This window comes from Tachypleus tridentatus, chromosome 10 (assembly GCF_004210375.1).
Source record: "Tachypleus tridentatus isolate NWPU-2018 chromosome 10, ASM421037v1, whole genome shotgun sequence".
Lineage (NCBI taxonomy): Eukaryota > Metazoa > Arthropoda > Merostomata > Xiphosura > Limulidae > Tachypleus > Tachypleus tridentatus.
In genome coordinates, this window is record NC_134834.1 from 48,896,033 (window position 1) to 48,915,533 (window position 19,501).

A 19,501-nucleotide genomic window follows, 5' to 3' on the forward strand; every position below is an offset into this window, starting at 1 on the left:
CACTGCAACGATAAACATAAAAGAAACAAAATTAAATCGATTAACGCACCTTATTTAACACGAGATAACTCTTTATTTTCAAATTTTCCTCAGCTGAATTTCAGTGAGTTTTATTATCATTATTATCAGTATTACATATTACAGTATTACATATTCTAAAGGATTTTATGTTTTAAAATGACATCTGTGTCACAATACGACAACTTTGAAGAGGAACGAACGTGAATTAAGGTGTCAGGCTGGATATTTGTCTTTTGTTTATTATTAGGCAAAAAAACCAAAACAAAATGAACTATCTGCTCTACCCAGGACAGGAATTGAACCACATGTTTTATCGTTATAGACTCTTATGTTTACCAAATGTAAAGTGAAGGTTCAATTTTGAGAACTAACTCCACACTCTCATCTACAAGTGCATAAGAAAACTGCATTCTCTTCAACAAAATATTGATAATTAACTTCATGAAGATGATTTTGTTGCCTAAACTTCCGGATTATTGACAGCTATTCATCAGGAGTCTAAAACATAATGGATCAAACGATACACAATTCATGTAAGACCCACTCACGCAGATAAAACAATAAGACATCAAAAGCAGTTTATATAATAATATTGGGTGAGTGGCCTGTACAATAACAAAATGATTAACAGTTTTTATGTTGATAATAACAAACTGTATATCTCCCTCTGGTAATTCAACATGCTAGAAACTGAAAGAATTGCTTTCCCTATCTGTTCAGCCCAGGTGGTGACAAATTCCTGGATTGTTCTCTCCTTAAAGCTTCGAACACAATCCTGTCATGACGTGTTCGTTTAATTGCTTGAAATCCAAAGACAAGTAGATCACCAAGGAAGTTTCCGTCACAACTGATATGTTCAGAAACAGGAATGTGATTGTGTTCCAGACTTAAGTTTGAATAATGCTTACTAAATAGGCACTGAGTGTTGAATTTGTTACGCCAACATATTGTTTATTGCATTTACAGCTTTGTATACAATAAACTGTTCCATGATGCATACTTAAATTGATGTTTTAGTTCTCACGTGTCATACAGTTTTTTTGTTTAGTTTCTCGAGACTTTCGTCAATTATGTACGTAAGCTTTGATCCGTTACAGAGCCATTTTGTGCCTCTGATGAAAAGCTGATTTATCAATTTGAAAGGTAAGATTACAAATAAATATTTCTGTGGTTTTATTTATTAAAGTGGCAGTGGAAGTGGCTACTATTTACTGACGACTGCTTTCCCATTGGTCAATGGCTCAAAATTAAGATATAAAAGAAGGTATTCTCATTTTTAGAATTCCAATTTCAACTTCGAACAGCAAAACACGGATATTTATTCTCTTGTATATTAACTTTGAAGAATTTGTTTCCAACCGTTTTTAGGGATTACACGAAAGTTTTTGATCATAATTAAATCTTCAAGATCAATGAAAGCAAATTATCTTGTAATTTTAATTGAGTAATCAAGAACGTTTAAATTTATTTACCAATTATCGGGGTCTTAAACATATGAAAAGTATTTCGATTACTCATTTAATAACAGTGCTGCTTTATTGGTTGAGCAATTCAGTGTGTTGTGATGAAAAATTAACAGACATTAAACAAACTGTCGTCATGCATTAAGCATACATTGTTTTTTGACACTTCCATAATTCACTTTAAAGACGATGACAAAACTCATTACATTTGGCTTAAGATAGATTGTTAGCGTTCACTAAAATAGCTTTTCCTGCTACGTTTTTTATACTTCTTACTTTTTACGTGATACATATACATTTATCACAACTAATAAAAGTTTTAAAGTGCTAAAAAAAATCAGTCAAAGTGACAGGAACATCACAGGAATGTACTTGTATTCGCACCCAGCCGGTCTAGGAGTTGTCTAACAAGGTATAAGATTATCTTAATGGTACCTTTTATTGAAAGTCTGTTGGTTTTTGAACTACGCGCGAAACTACTCTAGAGCATCCCTAATTTTGAACTCTTGGGCTACCCTTGTCGTACTAAGTAATGACATTTGACCGACATTTTTATAACGCACCCACGTCCTCCGAGTAGGGGCTATGGGAAGTAAATTATAGAACTCCAGTTCCCAGTTTTGTAAGCTAACCACTAAACGTTTCGCACTTCCCTATTGAAGAGGTTATATATACTACATAGCCAAAAGTATGTGGGCACCCAACTATCACACCCATATGTGCTTCTTGAACATCTCATTCCCATACAATGGGTATTAATATGGAATTGGTCTCCCCTTTGCTGCTATAACAGCCTACACTCTTTTGGAAAGACCTTTCACTAGATGTTGGAATATGGCTGCGGGGATTCGCTCCTATTCAATCACAAGAGCATTAATGAGGCCGAGCACTGGCGTCGGGCGAGAAGGCCTAACTCACAATCGGTGTTCCAATTCATCCCAAAGGTGTTTGATGGGGTTGAGATCAGGGCACTGCGCAAATCAGGCAAGTTCTTCCACAACAGCCTCGGCATACCATGTCTTTATAGGCCTTGCTTTGTGCACAGGGGCATTGTCATGCTGAAACAAAAAAGGCCTTCCCAAAACTGTTGCCACAAAGTTGGAAGCATACAATTCTCTAGAATGCCATTGTATGCTGTAGCATTAAGATTTTCCTTCACTGGAACTAAAGAACCTAGCCCAAACCATGGAAAGCAGCCTTAGACCATTATTCCTCCTCCACTAAACTTTACAGTTGGCACTATGCATTCAGGCAGATAGCGTTCTCCTGGCATCCTCCAGTCCCAGATTCGTCTGTCAGACTGCCAGATAGTGAAACGTGATTCATCACTCCAAAGACCAATGGCGGTGTGCTCTACATCACTACGGCCAACGCTTGGCACTATGTGCGGCTACTCGGCAATGGAAACCCATTTCACGAAGTTTTCGAAGAACAGTTCTTGTGCTGGCGTTGCTTCTAGAGACAATTTGGAACTCTACAGTGGGTGTTTCAACTGTAGACCGACGATTTTTACGCGCTTCAGCACTCGGCGGTCCCGTTTTGTAAACTTATGTAGCCTACCGCTTCGTGGCTGAGTTGTTGTTGCTTCTAGATGTTTCAACTTGACAATATGAGCATTTACAGTTGACTGGAGTAGCTCTAGCAAGAGAGAAATTTGACGAACTGACTTGTTGGAAAGGTGACATCCTATGACAGTGCTACGTTGAAAGTCACTGAGCTCTTCAATACGATCCATTCTACTACCAATGTTTGTTTATGGAGATTACATGGCTGTATGCTTGATTTTATGAATCTGTTAGCAATGGATGTGGCTGAAATAGCCAAACCAACTAATTGGAAGAGATGTCCACATACTTTTGACCATGTAGTTATTTTAGAAATAAAGGACTTTAGTTAAACTTTCAAAAAAACATTTAAATGAACAGTTAAAAGTAAAATAAAATAAGCTAAGAAAAAGCGACAATACATGAACATTAAAGGTAAGTGATAGAAATAGTCCATGTGTCTTGGACAACAGTACACGACACAATCAAAACGAATCTCTGTTTGGAAAAGCGCGTAAACCACGTGCACACAAGCTGCTTTTAGGACATATCCATTCACCCGTCGCATGATTCAAGCAACTGCAGAATGAGTTAACTTCTTATGCTATTCATAAATATATACAAGCAACGTTGTCTATGGATTTCAGTACAGTTGGCCTACTAACACAAAAACTAAAAAACCGTCAATTTTGCACATTAAATGATTTATGGAAAGCAAACAGAAAAGATTGGTATGTTTAGTCATGCTGAATTGTAACGGAACCTTTAGCAGCGAAATTAACCTATAGGCTGTTGTCAAGATGCACGGTTGTACGATAGACCAGGACTAGACATAATGACAGTAACAACGCGTCAGACTCAAATATCTTTTTAATATAACGTATTCATCCTCTACACCTGATTATTGTTTTTGTTTTGTGTTTTCTACAAAGTTTTCGTTAATAAAATTAAGTTTTGAAATATGTATTATGCAAGAAGATGAATGCTGGTTTCAACCTAACACGTTTAATCGCAACTCAATGTTTATAATCACCTAATAGAAAAACGACAGTTAGATTAGATGCTCAATCAAGAAACTCAGGCAGAAACTTAATGTCAAACTTGTTCTTCTTGTTGTTGATTACTAAATCAATGTTAAAATATATTATCTTTAAAAAAAATCAAATCTAAGTAGTAAATTCGTTTAGCATGTTGCCAGTGCTTTTGTGAGAAGCGTATGCCTCTTTATTAAGGCTCGAGTAGCGACACTCCGACTATGAACAGAAAAAAATAACTCATAATACAGGTCTATAGTGTCGTGTAACTTGTTACTTTATCTGTAATCTTAAATATACTTGTTTTAATGAACATACATAATTATTACTACGATACTCCCATAACTTCCCTTTGTTATCTATCTACATTCTTTATGAATCACTTCGCAGATTTTGATCTTTCCCACAGAATTCATACTAAGCATGTACAAGTACATGGGAAAGTTAGATTTTTCCTTATAAAAATATTTTAACTCAGGATTCCAAGAGTGTTATTTGTTGTTAAATCTGTCAAAAGTTCTTGAGAAGGTAGACATAAGTTTAGATCCAAAATAACAGTTAGTTAATAAAGTTTGGGAGCATGTTGGAATGATTACCAAAGAAACCTTTTCACGAATGTAACATAGAAGCAAAGTTTTGTAAGAACGTTATATATTTGTTACAATGTTACATTTCTAATAAACTTTTTCTTATTACTCATTCAAGCCATATCCAAGTCGTATTAGCCACAAAATGAGTTCCCGACACCAAAAATAATAGACAGTTGATTTATCTGCTTATAAAGTTTACTAATAGAGTTAATCATTTAATGTTATTACGATTATAGATAATAAAAACATTATGAAACACTAATTTCCATTTCTAAAACTGGAAAGTTCTTTACAGTGAGGCTAAATTAATATCTTAAAAAATAAATAAAGATCTCCAAAGACTAATCCTGTAATAAAAAGACTTAATTTCGTGAGATTTCGGAATTTGTTTTCCATATACACTATTTCGTCCCGATAACTACTCTAGACAATAAATAATATCATTCGAAATACACCAAGCATATTTTACTATTATTACTTTCTATGTTGTTATGAAGTATAAAGTTACACAATGGACAATGCGTGTTGCGCCTACCACGAATATCGAAACCTGGTCTTTAGCGTTATAAGTCGTCAGGTTTACCGCTGAAACACTGCTATTCCCTATTCTTTAAAAATAAGTTTAACGGTGTTAAGAGAGTCCAAAAACTTTTAATTTGATTACACAAAAACATAGACTTCGTAACTAGTCTTTTATACGTAATATCAACAAAGATTTAATGGCCGAGTATTTTTCTCACATTTCGTATACGAAGTTTTACATTTAAATCTAAATTCATTTTGATCATCTTCCATGGTGGCTAGAAATACACGTAATCATTCTGATGACCACTGTAGTTCCTAGTTGTGAATGTATTCAGGGCACAAAGTTCGGTTTTAATGGTTCAACTGCATGAAGACTACTATAATTGCTGGTAATTTCCAGACTGAAGGACAATACACCTTCGCTGTTCTCTGTATTGAATTCAGGTTTTCTCTTTTGCTTGGTTCTTTGAAATGTAAGGGGTTACAGTGGGTTTCATGTCGGAACCACGACCGGAACGAATTTTTTACATATCACCACGCAATTTCGTCAAATCAAATGTCTCCATCTCAACACACTAGTGGTTCGTCACCAAGTGGTTTTAAGAACACTGTAATGTTTCTAGCAGTGTCAAAAGGTCGATACTAGGTACACGCAATTGTATTGGTATACATTATTTGACGTTGATACTTAAAACAAAAATGTAAAAGGTATTCACTTAATTACTGCTAGTTTATTAGGAAGTGGCATAACCTTGATGAAAGATAAATATTTCATTATAATATTTTTATGTCTCGGTGATGATACCATGACTTGATTAACAAATGGTCAAGAATTTCTTTAAGGAAAAAGTTAAATTACCTATTTCAAAAACACGTGGAATTTCACGATAAAACAAACACTTTAATTCGCTGCCTTGTTTACATTGTCATACAATAAATTTGTACATATATATATATATATGAAAAGAAGTATTCTCAAACTTTTCTACCCAAGGACACATTCTAAACCAGTGTTTCTCAAGCGGTGGGTCGCGACCCCCTTGGGGGTGGTAAGCAGGCTTCTAGAAGTCATTAGCTATCAGTATTTTTTTTTTTGGTCCTCGTGTTTATATCTGTGTTATGAATTATGACGAAGTGCGCCAAGAAACATCCAGAATTTGTCATCCTTGTAGAGATGATGGAGGTCATGACGACCAAAACCAGAACTCGTGGGTCGTCTGGTATAACCGGCAAAGCCCCTGCTCTAAGCTAATCATGAACTAAGATTAAAACGTATAGTTAGTCATAAATAATGCATAAGTTTTCCAGCTTTCACCAATCAGATGAAAGTCATTACAAAATGCACAACCTTTATTCTAGAAGGAATATTGGGCCAACATCCAAACAAAAATCACCTTTCATGTTAGCTAGGCTAAGGAAACAAATGAAAACAAAAAGATAGCGTAAAATTGATGTTATTAGGACAAACGCGACAACAGTAAAGTACCTTTTAAAAAAGCCAAGAGTGAAACATTATAGACATCTATATTATAGAACATGTTTATAACACAGAAATAACGCTACGACAGAGTAAATACAAATCATGAAACCTTTCTTCCAAGATTGTTCTTATTTTTCGACACTTGTTCAATTGTTTATGAATACAAACTTGTCCATTCATTCTTTGCTGACGAAAACAGTTACATTTATGATACTTACTTTTGGAAGATGTAAAACCACTTTTACAAAATACTAACAAAATTCCCTCGGTTTACTTTTATGAAAATCAAACATTTGAAGTTCCATCACAGTGTCTGAAATGCAAGTGATCGATCATTAAGTCTGTGCTCGTAAAATAGCATTTCGTAAAGACGTTTTTATTCATCTTTATCGTTCAAAGGGAACCTCATAACAATGTTAAACGTTTAAAATCAGCGTATTGATAAGGTTCTGAACTCGTGATGACGAGAAACCTACTTGAAGTAAAAATGTATCTCAGGACGACTGGTATGGCTGCTAATAAAGCATAAAACAACGTTTCGACCTTCTAAAATCATGTTCAGGTCAGCAATAAAACAAACCTGAAAATGACCTAAAAAGGTCGAAACGTTTTTCTCTGCTTTATTAGTAAAAGTGTTAATACTCATACCAGCCGTCCTGAGATACAAAGTTATGAACTATTCTCGATCACTTCTATGAAAGAGCTACATCCAGAGCACTTTAATACCTGGAGTCATTTATTTATGATAACGTGATACAGGTCCCAAGAGCATCACATGCATTCGAGATTAAACTAAGTTCTAAAACAACTAGGTCATTTCATTTTTCAGCTTACTCTACTTCGGGAAATAATTCAACTAGTAGCACAAAAGAGGCGAACGTTATTTATTGATAAAATGTTAGAGTAAATTGCATTTGCCTGTGGCAGGAAAAGAATCATAAGTTATGTTCCTTAAAATATAGATCTTGTGTAATACTGCTCTACATAGCGAAGATGTTGGTATACACACAGCAGTGTTTGTTCACACCAGACTTCCACTACATCCCTGTAAGACACTTGGTTTGGATCAGATTTAAAACTTAATCGAAATAAATATACCCCAGCCATCTGTCTTCTGAAATAAATATAGTTTACAATTTTTTTGCCCACTGAATGTGTTCTTAAAATGATTGGAATTGAATTGTTTTATACCTTTTTTCTCTTTTTTTTTAGCGAAACGTACTTCATTGGACAACTAGCATTATACAGTTAGATCCACGTCTTGTTAACGATACTTTCAGCCATTTCGCAACATCCTATTGTGCTTGATCGAATTCTACTTTTCTGTCAGCTATTCAGATGAGGGAAACATTCAAACGTCTTCATTTAATATAAAACACAATGTAAGAACAGTTTAAAACACAATATTTCAGTAATTAATTTCGAAGGGGCAACTGAGATAAAAAAAAAACTGAGGTATAAAGAATGGGTTTGGTTTGTTTTCAATTTCGCGAAAAGCTACAACAGGGCTATCTGCGCTAGTTATTCCTAATTGAGCAGTGTAAGACTAGAGGGAAGGCAGTTAGTCATCACCACCAACCGCCAACTCTTGGGCTACTATGGTACCAACAAATAGTGGAGTTGACCGTCATATTATAACGTCCTCACAGCTGAAAGGGCGAGCATATTTGATAAGACAGGGATTCCAACTCATGACCCTCGGATTACGAGTTGAGTGACTTAACTACTTGGCCATGCCGGGCCGTAAAGAATGGATTCAATCATCAATAATATATGCTTCAAACAACAGAACCATTTGCTACCATATTCGTTGCGGTTCAGAAGTTATAAGCAACGGAATGAATCAAGTAACGTTATAATTATCTTTCAGCTTCTATATCCCTTCGTTGTTATGCCAGTAAATCATTCGTATGTTACGTATAGATCCTGTACACTTTTTCCACATGTTACTCATACACGTTCCGTACAACTTCCATGCAGCAGACATACTCTCATCACGTTCCTACTTTACAGACAAATATTTTATACTTTTTAGTTAAAATATTCTATCCACAGTTCCTCTGCATTGACCTTCAGTATTAAGTTTGTATTGTTTTAATATATTATTAATTCATTTTGTTCTATTAATCTAATCCTACTCCTTAAATATCTAACTGAAAACTTATTAATGCAGTTTCTGTTTGCTTCATTCATCCTGCTCTCCACTAATAGAACGGTAATTCTACGGATTTACAACGCTAAAATCAGGGGTTCGATTCCCCTCGGTGGACTTGGCAGATAGCCCGATATGGCTTTGCTACAAGGAAAACACAAACACGCTCATTCTTGATTTATCAAATCCTTCTTCTCTGTTTAATTTTTACAAGTTACTTGCATTTCACATACTTTTAAGTTCAATAATATACTCATACTTCAATCATTCTTTCTGCATGCTTCATTTGTATTATTCTTATATTCTATTCTCACACTTTGCCCTATTCTAGTGGTTGAATACTTTATATTTGAACGATTTTTGAACCTCGCCACATCGTTACAGTCATGACGTCACACTCTGTTTATTCTCTACCAAACAACCGTGCAACTTGACAACATCCCTGTCGCGTAGTCAACACATTATTGTCACAAATAGAACCACAGTAACTGCATTCGACAACTTAACTTATGTATATTACTATGAAATATCATGAATATCAGTTTACTTCTCCAGCAACTTAAGATGGGCAGTGGATGAATGGATATGTTGTGGAAGAAACTTGTATACATCTGCGTCGCACTTCAAGACTGAAGTCTGTCTTAATTATATTGCGTACTGTCGTTGCCTGGTTACCATGTCTGGAGTACGACTTGTTGCAGGTCATTTCCCTGGATGATCCTCGACACCAGCTTGATCCATATTTCTTCTTTTTTTTTTCTAATGCCATTAACTAAAAAAAGATATCTCTGTTATAGAAATTCTAAATCCCCGATATTAATATATCTTAATAGACTGAGTGTATAAATATTTTTCATCAGAAAAGGACACTACACGTCCTTGCCCAAAAAAAGTTATAACTTTTTCGTGGCATCACACAGTTTGCGTAACGCCAACCAATGTCAAAATGTTGTCCTGATACATTCCGTTCTACCACGACTTTACTTATGCAAATCGCTCATTTGTATATTCAAAATAATTTAAATATAAACCTTTCAACCATCTAGGTTTCTTCCTTATTCTATCCTGATGTTTTTCATACTTGTTCAATGCCAGCAGCCCAGCATGGCCAGGTGGTTAAGGCACTGAACTCATAATCCCTCGCTTTCAGCCGTGGGGGCGTTATAATGTGAAGTTCAATCCCACTATTCATTGGTAAAAGAGAAGCCCAAAAGTTGGTGATGGGTGGTGATGACTAGCTGCCTTCCCTCTGGTCTTACACTGCTAAATTAGGGACGGCTAGCACAGATAGCCCTCGAGTAGCTCTGTGCGAAATTCAAAAACAAACAAACAAACCTTTAGTAGATTATGTTGTACTTGAAACAGAAAAGTAAACAAAATGTAGGAAGGATTTCTTTCTGCTGCCATTTTGCTGTGATAATACTTCAGCTGCCGAGATTGTTTACCGTCTATTCTAAAATTATAAATATGAAACCCACATATCACTGATACATATCTCCTCTGTATATTAGCAAAAACATGTATAGAAATTGATGTGGTTTCTCTACATTTCTACAGTAAATTCAGCTATATAGCAGGCTAATGAGAATTAGTCTTGAAGTAGATTACTTCAACAAATAATAAACGCAAGATTTTATTATAATGTGCCATTATACTAAGAAGTGAAGAACAAACATAAGGAGTTTGATTAAAATGGTGATATCCTTTACCTATTCTGTAAACTCCTATACGTGCATCTCACCCCGTGCTCAATTATCTGTTTTCATGTTTGTGTGTTTTCTTAACAAAACCGCATCGAGATATTTCTGTACTTACCGAGGGCAATCGAACCCATGATTTTAGCATTATAAAACTGTAGACTTACCGCTGTCCCAGCGGGAACACTGTTTTTTTTTAATATACCATTATATATCGCTCACAGATCTAGCTTTGTAATTTATCAGTCATTTAAATGTAAACCTACAATCACTCATCTTGAATGTTAGTTATACAGTTAAAGAGATACACACACCGGTTATGTAATCCCACTTTCAAGGACTTGTCTTACAGAAAAATAAATTGATTTGTGACTAATACATTTCAAATCCGTCCTACGCTAATCATCTGCACGCGATAGAAACTAAATGTGGTGAGAAAAGCATTTTGTATTTAATATATTCCCCTTCGAAGCAAAACTGTACGAAAGGAGAGCACGTGAGAAGTTCGCGCAATTTCATGTTCAGTGAATTTTTTTATTTAAGAATGCAAGTTTCTCTTACACTTTCAGTAACTAATAACAGTAACATCAAAGGTCTTGACTGTTGTGTATAACGATATAACAAAATGATATAACTTGAGTATCTCCACAAGATATCAGTAACAGAAATCATGTGCTTGAAAAAACTAATTTTATTACAAGCTCCAAATTGTCATGCTCAAAATATCTCTTGATATCCTGTGTGTGTTTATGATATAATCAAATCAACTTATATACTTCCTGGATTGAATTACACTCTAATCTTTTTATTTACTCGAAAATGCGTGATTGCTGTCTTGACGGTAAACAACCGTAAAGGTGAACACATCATTAAGGCGACATGTTATTTTTGATATTTTTATATACATAAAAGTAATGACACAGTCACTTAATAATAAATTTTCGAAACGTTAATGTTTACTAATTAATCACTATAAAATCCTGAGTCATACTTACAATTTTTGTTTGTGTTATAAATTAATGTTTTCTGCTGGCCACGTGCTACTCTTAACAGTCTACCTATTGTTTATTTCCTTGATTTGCTGGAAACACAAACACAAAATATTTTGTGTATATTTAAAAATTCTGACCGTCATCTGTCATATAGAAATGAAAATATGTTTCTGTAAGATATATATTCAGAGAAATTTGCCCCAGAACACTGGCAACATCAAACTGGTCACTTAAGAAAGCCTGGCGCCTCTCAGTTTTAATTCGATTATTTTGGCTTCTGTGTTATTAAAAAAAAACTAAATGACTGGCGAATCCCACAACGTCTATGCTATTTCTTACTGGGTGAAGCTATTTAAAGGAGATGGCTGATTAGAAAAATAAAATAGAAATATGGAAAAGTAAGAGCGAAGTAAGGGTTTGAACAGTTATTTTGTTTTTTGTAAGGATTTGAACAGTTATTTTGTTTTTTGTAAGGATTTGAACAGTTATTTTGTTTTTTGTAAGGATTTGAACAGTTATTTTGTTTTTTGTAAGGATTTGAACAGTTATTTTGTTTTTTGTAAGGATTTGAACAGTTACTTTGTTTTTTGTAAGGATTTGAACAGTTATTTTGTTTTTTGTAAGGATTTGAACAGTTATTTTGTTTTTTGTAAGGATTTGAACAGTTATTTTGTTTTTTGTAAGGGTTTGAACAGTTATTTTGTTTTTTGTAAGGATTTGAACAGTTATTTTGTTTTTTGTAAGGATTTGAACAGTTATTTTGTTTTTTGTAAAGGTTTGAACAGTTATTTTGTTTTTTGTTTACTTGTGTTTTTTTTTCATAAAATAGATAAGGCATGAGACTTGAAACTAAATTTGACAGACGATGTATATATATTGTTTTGTAGATCTTGTTCTCGCATATATCCCAAAACTGAATGTACATCTTATGGCTTCCTACACTGTAGTATCAACCTTTGTGATGCTGTCTCTTTTGCCTTCATTTTGCGTTTGGATAGGCCTGATTTTTTAATAGTTAACATAACTATGATTATCATAGGTTTGGAAAAGTCGCTCACGCACTCTCCTTGCAGAAGTTATGCGTTAAATTTATTACGTTATTTTCGTTTCTCACTATTAATATGTATACACATATGCAGCAAAGCATGCCCATAAGTAAATGATTTATAATAAAGTAACGTGGTTAAAATGTAGCCTATCCAATGCCCTAATCACGCTGCTATTGTCTCTAAGAGGATTTCTGTCGCAATGTTTATGAACCCACCTAGTCCAATCAGTTCCGCTAAGTCCCGTACAGTGGCATCTTCATAGCCCCCCTCCTCCTTTTTGCCCTACAGTAATTTAAATTATCTCTTTATTTAATCTTAATCGTGTTTTTCAAGCAATAACACGCCATCCCTTTCTTAACAAGCAAAACACTCAACTTGCTAGCTGATTGGATAAAAGGACGTCGGACTTTTGACGTGGGTCAGTTAACTGCATGTGAAACTACCTGGTTAAGTCTGTAAAAATACCAACAACTCAAAAGGTTATCATCAAGGATCGAAAACTAAGGTATAATTCTACGAGGTGGCAATGTCCGATAATACTTTGAAGTCATAACAACTTGTTTGAATAACAATCGATATAGGTCATACCACAATATGACTTAATATGTGATACTCGGAAAATATCTAATGTCTCTTATAGGTGACAAACTGTAATTACAAAAACATATCCTTTTCTTTAGCTATCATTAAAATAGAATGTTATGATATGCGTTACATACGACTGAGAAATAATAAAACCTATCGAGGTTACTCAGTCCAGACGATTAATCCCATTCATTGATATTTGGTCTATGACAAAAATAAATAAACAATAAGTAAATGAATTGCCTCACTTGTAATTTCTTCTTTCACATGCATCTGCTGTTTCTAATGGCTATTTAAACGTGTCATTAAAATTCTGAAACAGAAAACGTTAATTATATTCGTACAGATATGATTATTACGATTTTTAGGATTTTTTATTTTTGTGAAAAAATTATGAGATTTGCTGAACGTTTCTTTAAAAATTTAAAGTTTTTATAATAATGGAATATTACCGTGAGTGGAGAAAAGATTTTTATTATTATTTAGCGAAAGCATATAATTTTTTTATATCCTATATGACTATAATGATTTAGTTTTTGGTAAAGTTACAAACAGTCAATTAATATATCCCATATATCTAGCACTGGTGAAAAAAAAAAAAAGAAAAAACGAAAGTACCAGTATTTAATTACAAAAATAAACGTCTACATCCTGAGAAGTACAAAAACTTAACCGATTGTTGAATTGTATAAATTAAGAAAAAGAAATACGGAAGAATAGAATGCAATGACCGAATTATTACCTCATTTATGTGACGAGCTGCAGTCTCCTATAATCCAAAATATGTGACAGTTTTAGGATATTGAACAATGTCTGGAGTATATAAAAAAGATAAATAAGTCAGATTTGATTATACCATCAAGGAACGTATCAGACACTTAAAGCTTATATGTTGGCTTTAAGAGAACCTGACTGACGAATTCACTGTCTATCAAGCTTGAGTCCCACATCTTTGGACAAATGTGTTGTAATCTACAAGTTATTCCATGGAACAGATCTGTAATTGAAACACCTGTTTGTGGTACAGAGAAATGTGGTGTTATTGTTTTTTAAGTTAACTACAATTAGGACTTATTTTACAAAGTATATTTTAGTGAACATATAGATGTCTGTTTATTTTTCTTAAATCGAGCAAATACACATTCTAATGATGGAGATTTTGCTTATTCCAGTTCACAAATTAATGAACAAAAGATGTGTTTATTTACAGAAAGAACCAAACCGTTTAGTCTAATTTACATTGGTTATTAAATTTTTCTTGAAACTTTTTGTTTAGTCTTCTGATTGAAAAAAAGAAAAATCAGATTCTGTATCAAAAATGTTTTTGGGTTTAAGATGATTCAAAATCTGAAAATTTAGCTTCGTGTAGCACTTCCAAGCACTGCTCAGTGGATTATGTCTCGTCACTAAACGTAAATATGTTTGAATACGCACTGATAACCCTTGATTCTCGGAACAGCAATAATCAAACTCCCGATCTACATTAAATGTACATAGTTTTTGAATTAAGATGTGTACGAAGTGTAGACTCAGGTACAAGCAGTCCGAAAGTAATATGTTAAAAATGTTGCTTTCTCTCCTCTGTTTCTCTTACGATAGATAATTACATTAGTGTCAAGTATTTTGGACGAAAAACAAAAACTGATGTCGTTTCAATATCTACTATACGACGCGTGTTTTATCTTAAGAGAAGATTAAACACTTATTTTATTTGAGTTTGGGTCAATAACCTGTCTTTGTTTTCTGACCTACATTTCGTTTGTGTACTATAATACAAATCTACTAACTAAAGAAACCTCAGTGGTTAAAGTACAGAATAAATGAGCCATAGGACAAAGTAACGAAGTGTGCAAAGAAGCATAAAACATTATGTATATGCTAAAGTGTTCTTAAGTAAACTAACAAATCATAACAAACTTACATGAAATGGTTCAAACTCTTCAGTAAATTTAAAAAGTGGTCTTTCCCCTTAAGGAACACGAGACCACTTCTTGGAAATACTGAAAGTGTGGAGTAAAGTTTTTCTTTAACTTTGTAATATGTTATTGTATGTTATTACCAGAGTCTTACTCCAAAATGATCAAATGTGTAAATGATATTCCCAGTCTGATGACAAATAATTGTTGAATGGGGCCAGCCTTTAACCACACTTACTTTAACCAGACTTACTTTAACATTATATTCACCATCCGAAAGCTAAATATGATTCGAAATGCTCTTGGTTAGTTATCAAATACCAAAGATTGGCAGTTGTCGAAATACAATTAGGACTTGATCTTTTACGTACATTCTTGCGATTACATGACCAAACAAAAAACGGTATGAGATTTACATTACTCATAACTCTTTTTTTTATATATACGTTATGTACAGATTGCATCTAGATGGAATATCCAAGAATATCTGTCATAAATAAATTATACGAAGTCCTCAATAACACTTGTTCCTTAAGTTTCGAACCAGAAATATTTGCTATTTTTCTAGTTTTCAATATTTGTTATCATTTTACTATCTTTTTTTTTTAATTTCAACAACGTTTTGTGATTAGTCTTATTCTCAAAGTAACGGATTTATTATTATATGTTATTATAATACCTACATCTGTTTCAGTACAGTTTTCTTTTTTGCTTGTGACGTACATCCTTAAGTGTGTATTGTGTAAGTCACGCCTGATCTCGAAATTTGTAGAAAATTTTTAAAGCAAATATCAATAATACCTGTTTTTCGCAAACGCTGGCGTGCTCGATTACTAAATAAGCTTATAGAAACTCGCGTGATTCCTATGTAAAACTGACGAACCGGAAAAGAAAGGTTATTATTTATAAGGTATAATCAGTACGCTATAAGCCTCGGAACCTATAACAGTGATTAACGCTTATTAATCGGAGAACTGCAGAATTTGACCAGAAACGTTATATATTTCAAACATTACGAACCGTTCAACTTCAGTGAGTTAACTACGGACGTTAGTATTTCTACGAAGGCATTAATTAAGTTCGCCGGTAAAGGTTAGTATGTAAGGGTGTGAGGCCAATCAAGCTTAAGCGAAGTGTAACAATATCAACTCAAAATTAATTTGTTCGTCGTGAAACCGGCTTGTTGGTCAAATATTCAGTTCTACACCGGATATAAGACTCAGTACTGTCTGTAAGTTTGTAAAATTGTTGTAAATAAAGCATAAGTTGTAATAACTATTAGTAATAAACGTTATTATAAATTGTATTATTTTTTGTTTGTATACTAAACTAAAGTATACGTGTGTCAAAATAAAAGATAATTGAGTATATCATTTGCGTTAGCAAATGCCATAAATTTGATACATATTAAAATTCAAATTTCCGGTTATTTGAAATAGTAAACGTTAACATATATAACATAATAAATAGGAGGTTCGTCCGAGATAAATTATAATACATAACATTAATAAATTGGGAGCTCTTGTCTGAGATCTTAAAAGGAGATAAAGTTCATTCTAAATTAAAATTCAAATCTTAATTCAGTTTGTAATTACCAGTGCCAATAAGGTTTCATCATGTTTGATTATCAAAGTTTTCTTGAATCACCTTCCTTCAAACAACTAGAAAGATGTAACAAACGTAGATTACTCGAATATGCCAAAATTGTAGAAGTAGAGGTTAAAAAATAAATGAGAAAAAATTGAAGAAAAAAGCGTATTATTGACTTATTAGTCAGTGATGATTTTTTGCCTGGGGAAGCACTAGGACAGAACTCTAGTGTCTCCACCAGCCTGGGTCCGGCATAGCCAAGTGTGTTCAGGCGTTCGACTCGTAGTCTGAGAGTCGCGAGTTCGAAACCCGGTCGCACCAAACATGCTCGCCCTTTCAGTCGTTGGCGGGTTATAATGTGACGGTCAATCCCACTATTCGTTGGTAAAAGAGTAGCTCAAGAGTTGGTGGTGGGTGGTGATGATTGCTGCCTTCCCTCTAGTTTTGCACTGCTAAATTAGGAACGGCTTGCGCAGATAGTTCTCGGATGGCTTTGGCGAAATTCAAAACAAACAAACAGTCTCTACCAGCCAATCAGAGACGAGTGATAAATATAAATTAGAAAGGTAATTAAAATTCAAACAAATCGAGGTTGAACAAGCCCACATCGAAGCCCAGAAAGAGCAAGTCTTTCACGACAAGTCTAACACGAAAATATATGATTCTGACTTCTCATTGAATGCAATTTTGGGTTGGACTTCGTTGCAGTTTTAGAACTAAACCGATTTTAAACTGCTTCGTTATTACTTTGATGTAAACTTGAAGAACACCCGTTTTTCCTCATTGAGTTATAGAGCAGATAGCATGCACTCATGATAGATTTCTTTGTTTGCTTGTTTCAGAATTATTGGGCAACAGCTATATACGCATCGCCATCCATAATTCTGACCAGATATACTAGATGGGAGGATGTTAAACACATCGCAAATTCTTGGAATTATTTTACAAGGCTGAATATTGATAATTAATCCTATAATACATTTGTGGCACCAATATGCTCAGCGCTGTTTTTGCTGTAACGAAACCCGAACTACAAATTCTCAAATACGCAGACCCAGAGCTCTAACCACTAATAAGCGAATTTGTATTATATGAATCACAATAATACCAACACTATCATTTAAATATAGATATTAAATATCTCAAAAGAAGTTATCGTTATAATAGTTACCGTTTCGCTGATGTACATTTTCAAAAAGACATCCACTGATCATGAACACCTAAAATAAAAACATATATGTGTGTGTACTATTAGGCGAATGCATGCTTAAATGTACAGATAAGCTTTATTTCGATATGCTATAAATTTATTATAACATTTTTGCAAAATATAAGCATGGATTTAATGATGATACCTATAAGGTTGTAACGGAATTTTGTCTACCTACACTAGATTTCAACATTATATATCTTAAACAACAAGGCCCAACATGGCCAGGTGGTTCAGGCACTCGACTCGTAATCTAAGGGTTGCGGGTTCGAATCCCTATCATACCAAACATGTTTGCCCTTTCAGTTGTGGGGGCATTATAATGGTACGGTCAATCCCACTATTCGTTAATAAAGGAGTAGCCCAAGAGTTGGCGGTGGATGGTGATGATTAGCTGCCTTCCCTCTAGCCTTACACTGATAGATTAGAAAAGGCTAGCGCAGATAGTCCTCGTGTAGCTTTGCGCAAAATTCTAAAAACCAAAAACAAACTTAAACAACATTTGTGTATATTATAAGAAAAATTACGATGTTAAAACACAGCAAAGGCTAAACGTGGCCTAGTGGTTAGCATTTGTGTCACGTTACTAAAAAAAAGGTGTTCTCCACATTTAGTGGTTTTTGTTGCGTTAAAATGTTTAAAGTCAAATTCAACTATTCGGTTAAATAAGAGTGGTTTAAAAAGTTGGCGGTATGTGCTGCTTACTTATTGGTTTCCCTTTTCATGATAACGACTGTTTGTTTGTTTCAGATTTCCTGCAAAGCTACACGAGGGCTATCTGCGCTACCCGTCCATAATTTAGCAGTGTAAGACTAGAAGAAAGGCAGCTAGTCATCATCACTCACCGTCAACTCTTGAGCTACTCTTTTACCAACGAATAGTGGAATTGACCGTCACATTATAACGCTTTCACGGCTAAAAGGACGACCATGTTTGGTGTGAGGGGAGTCGAACGTCTTAACCACCTGGCCATGTCGGGTCTCACGATGGCGAGAAACCTACTTGAAGTAAAAAGCTACTTTCAAGACGGCTGGTATGGATATTAGCATTTTAATTAAAGTAAAGTACAGTACAACGTTTCGACCTTCTTAAGTCATTTTCAGGTTAAAAAAGAGTATCTGAGTGTTTTCTATGATTATGTTGTGTTTATTTGACTTGCACTGTTCAAAAACGTGCGAAGGTGTTGTTTGTTTTTCTTTGAAGCTGGTTTCCATGCAAAATACCCAGATACTAAGTAGGGAAACAAATACAAGCAAACGAAAAATCAAAGAATCCCTACTTATACAACAACTAAAACCAAAATTAAGCCAATATAAAGGAACACTTTTATATCTATATTAAGTAATAACTTAACATCTAACTGAACGCCCCCTACAATCTCATACCCATTTACACTCTCGTCCCTAAGATATTTGACGGCAACGATCAGTTTAACTCTTTTTGTTAACCTGAATATGACCTAAGAAGGTCGAAACGTTGTTCTGTACTTTATTTTAATTAATGTGCTAATATGGCTGGTATGGCTATTCAAACTTTAATTAAAATAATGTACAGAACAACGAAACGTTTTAATACCCATACCAGCCGTCTTTAGAATACATTTGTACTTTAAGTGGGTTTCTCTTCATTATGAAAATGAAAAACGGTTAGAGC

The 19,501-nt window shown here is 34.2% G+C and overlaps 1 long non-coding RNA gene across 2 annotated transcripts in view; it reads left to right on the top strand.

Annotated features, from left to right (window-relative positions):
- Positions 1-19,501, top strand: part of LOC143229218 (uncharacterized) — a 260,314-nt gene that overhangs the window by 158,052 nt on the left and 82,761 nt on the right. The window contains exon 2 of one of the 2 annotated variants that reach the window (XR_013015752.1): positions 18,599-18,881. The exons of the other annotated variant lie outside the window; for it this stretch is intronic. This is a non-coding gene — a long non-coding RNA (uncharacterized LOC143229218). The remainder of the gene's footprint in view (positions 1-18,598; positions 18,882-19,501) is intronic. 2 annotated transcript variants of the gene reach the window in all.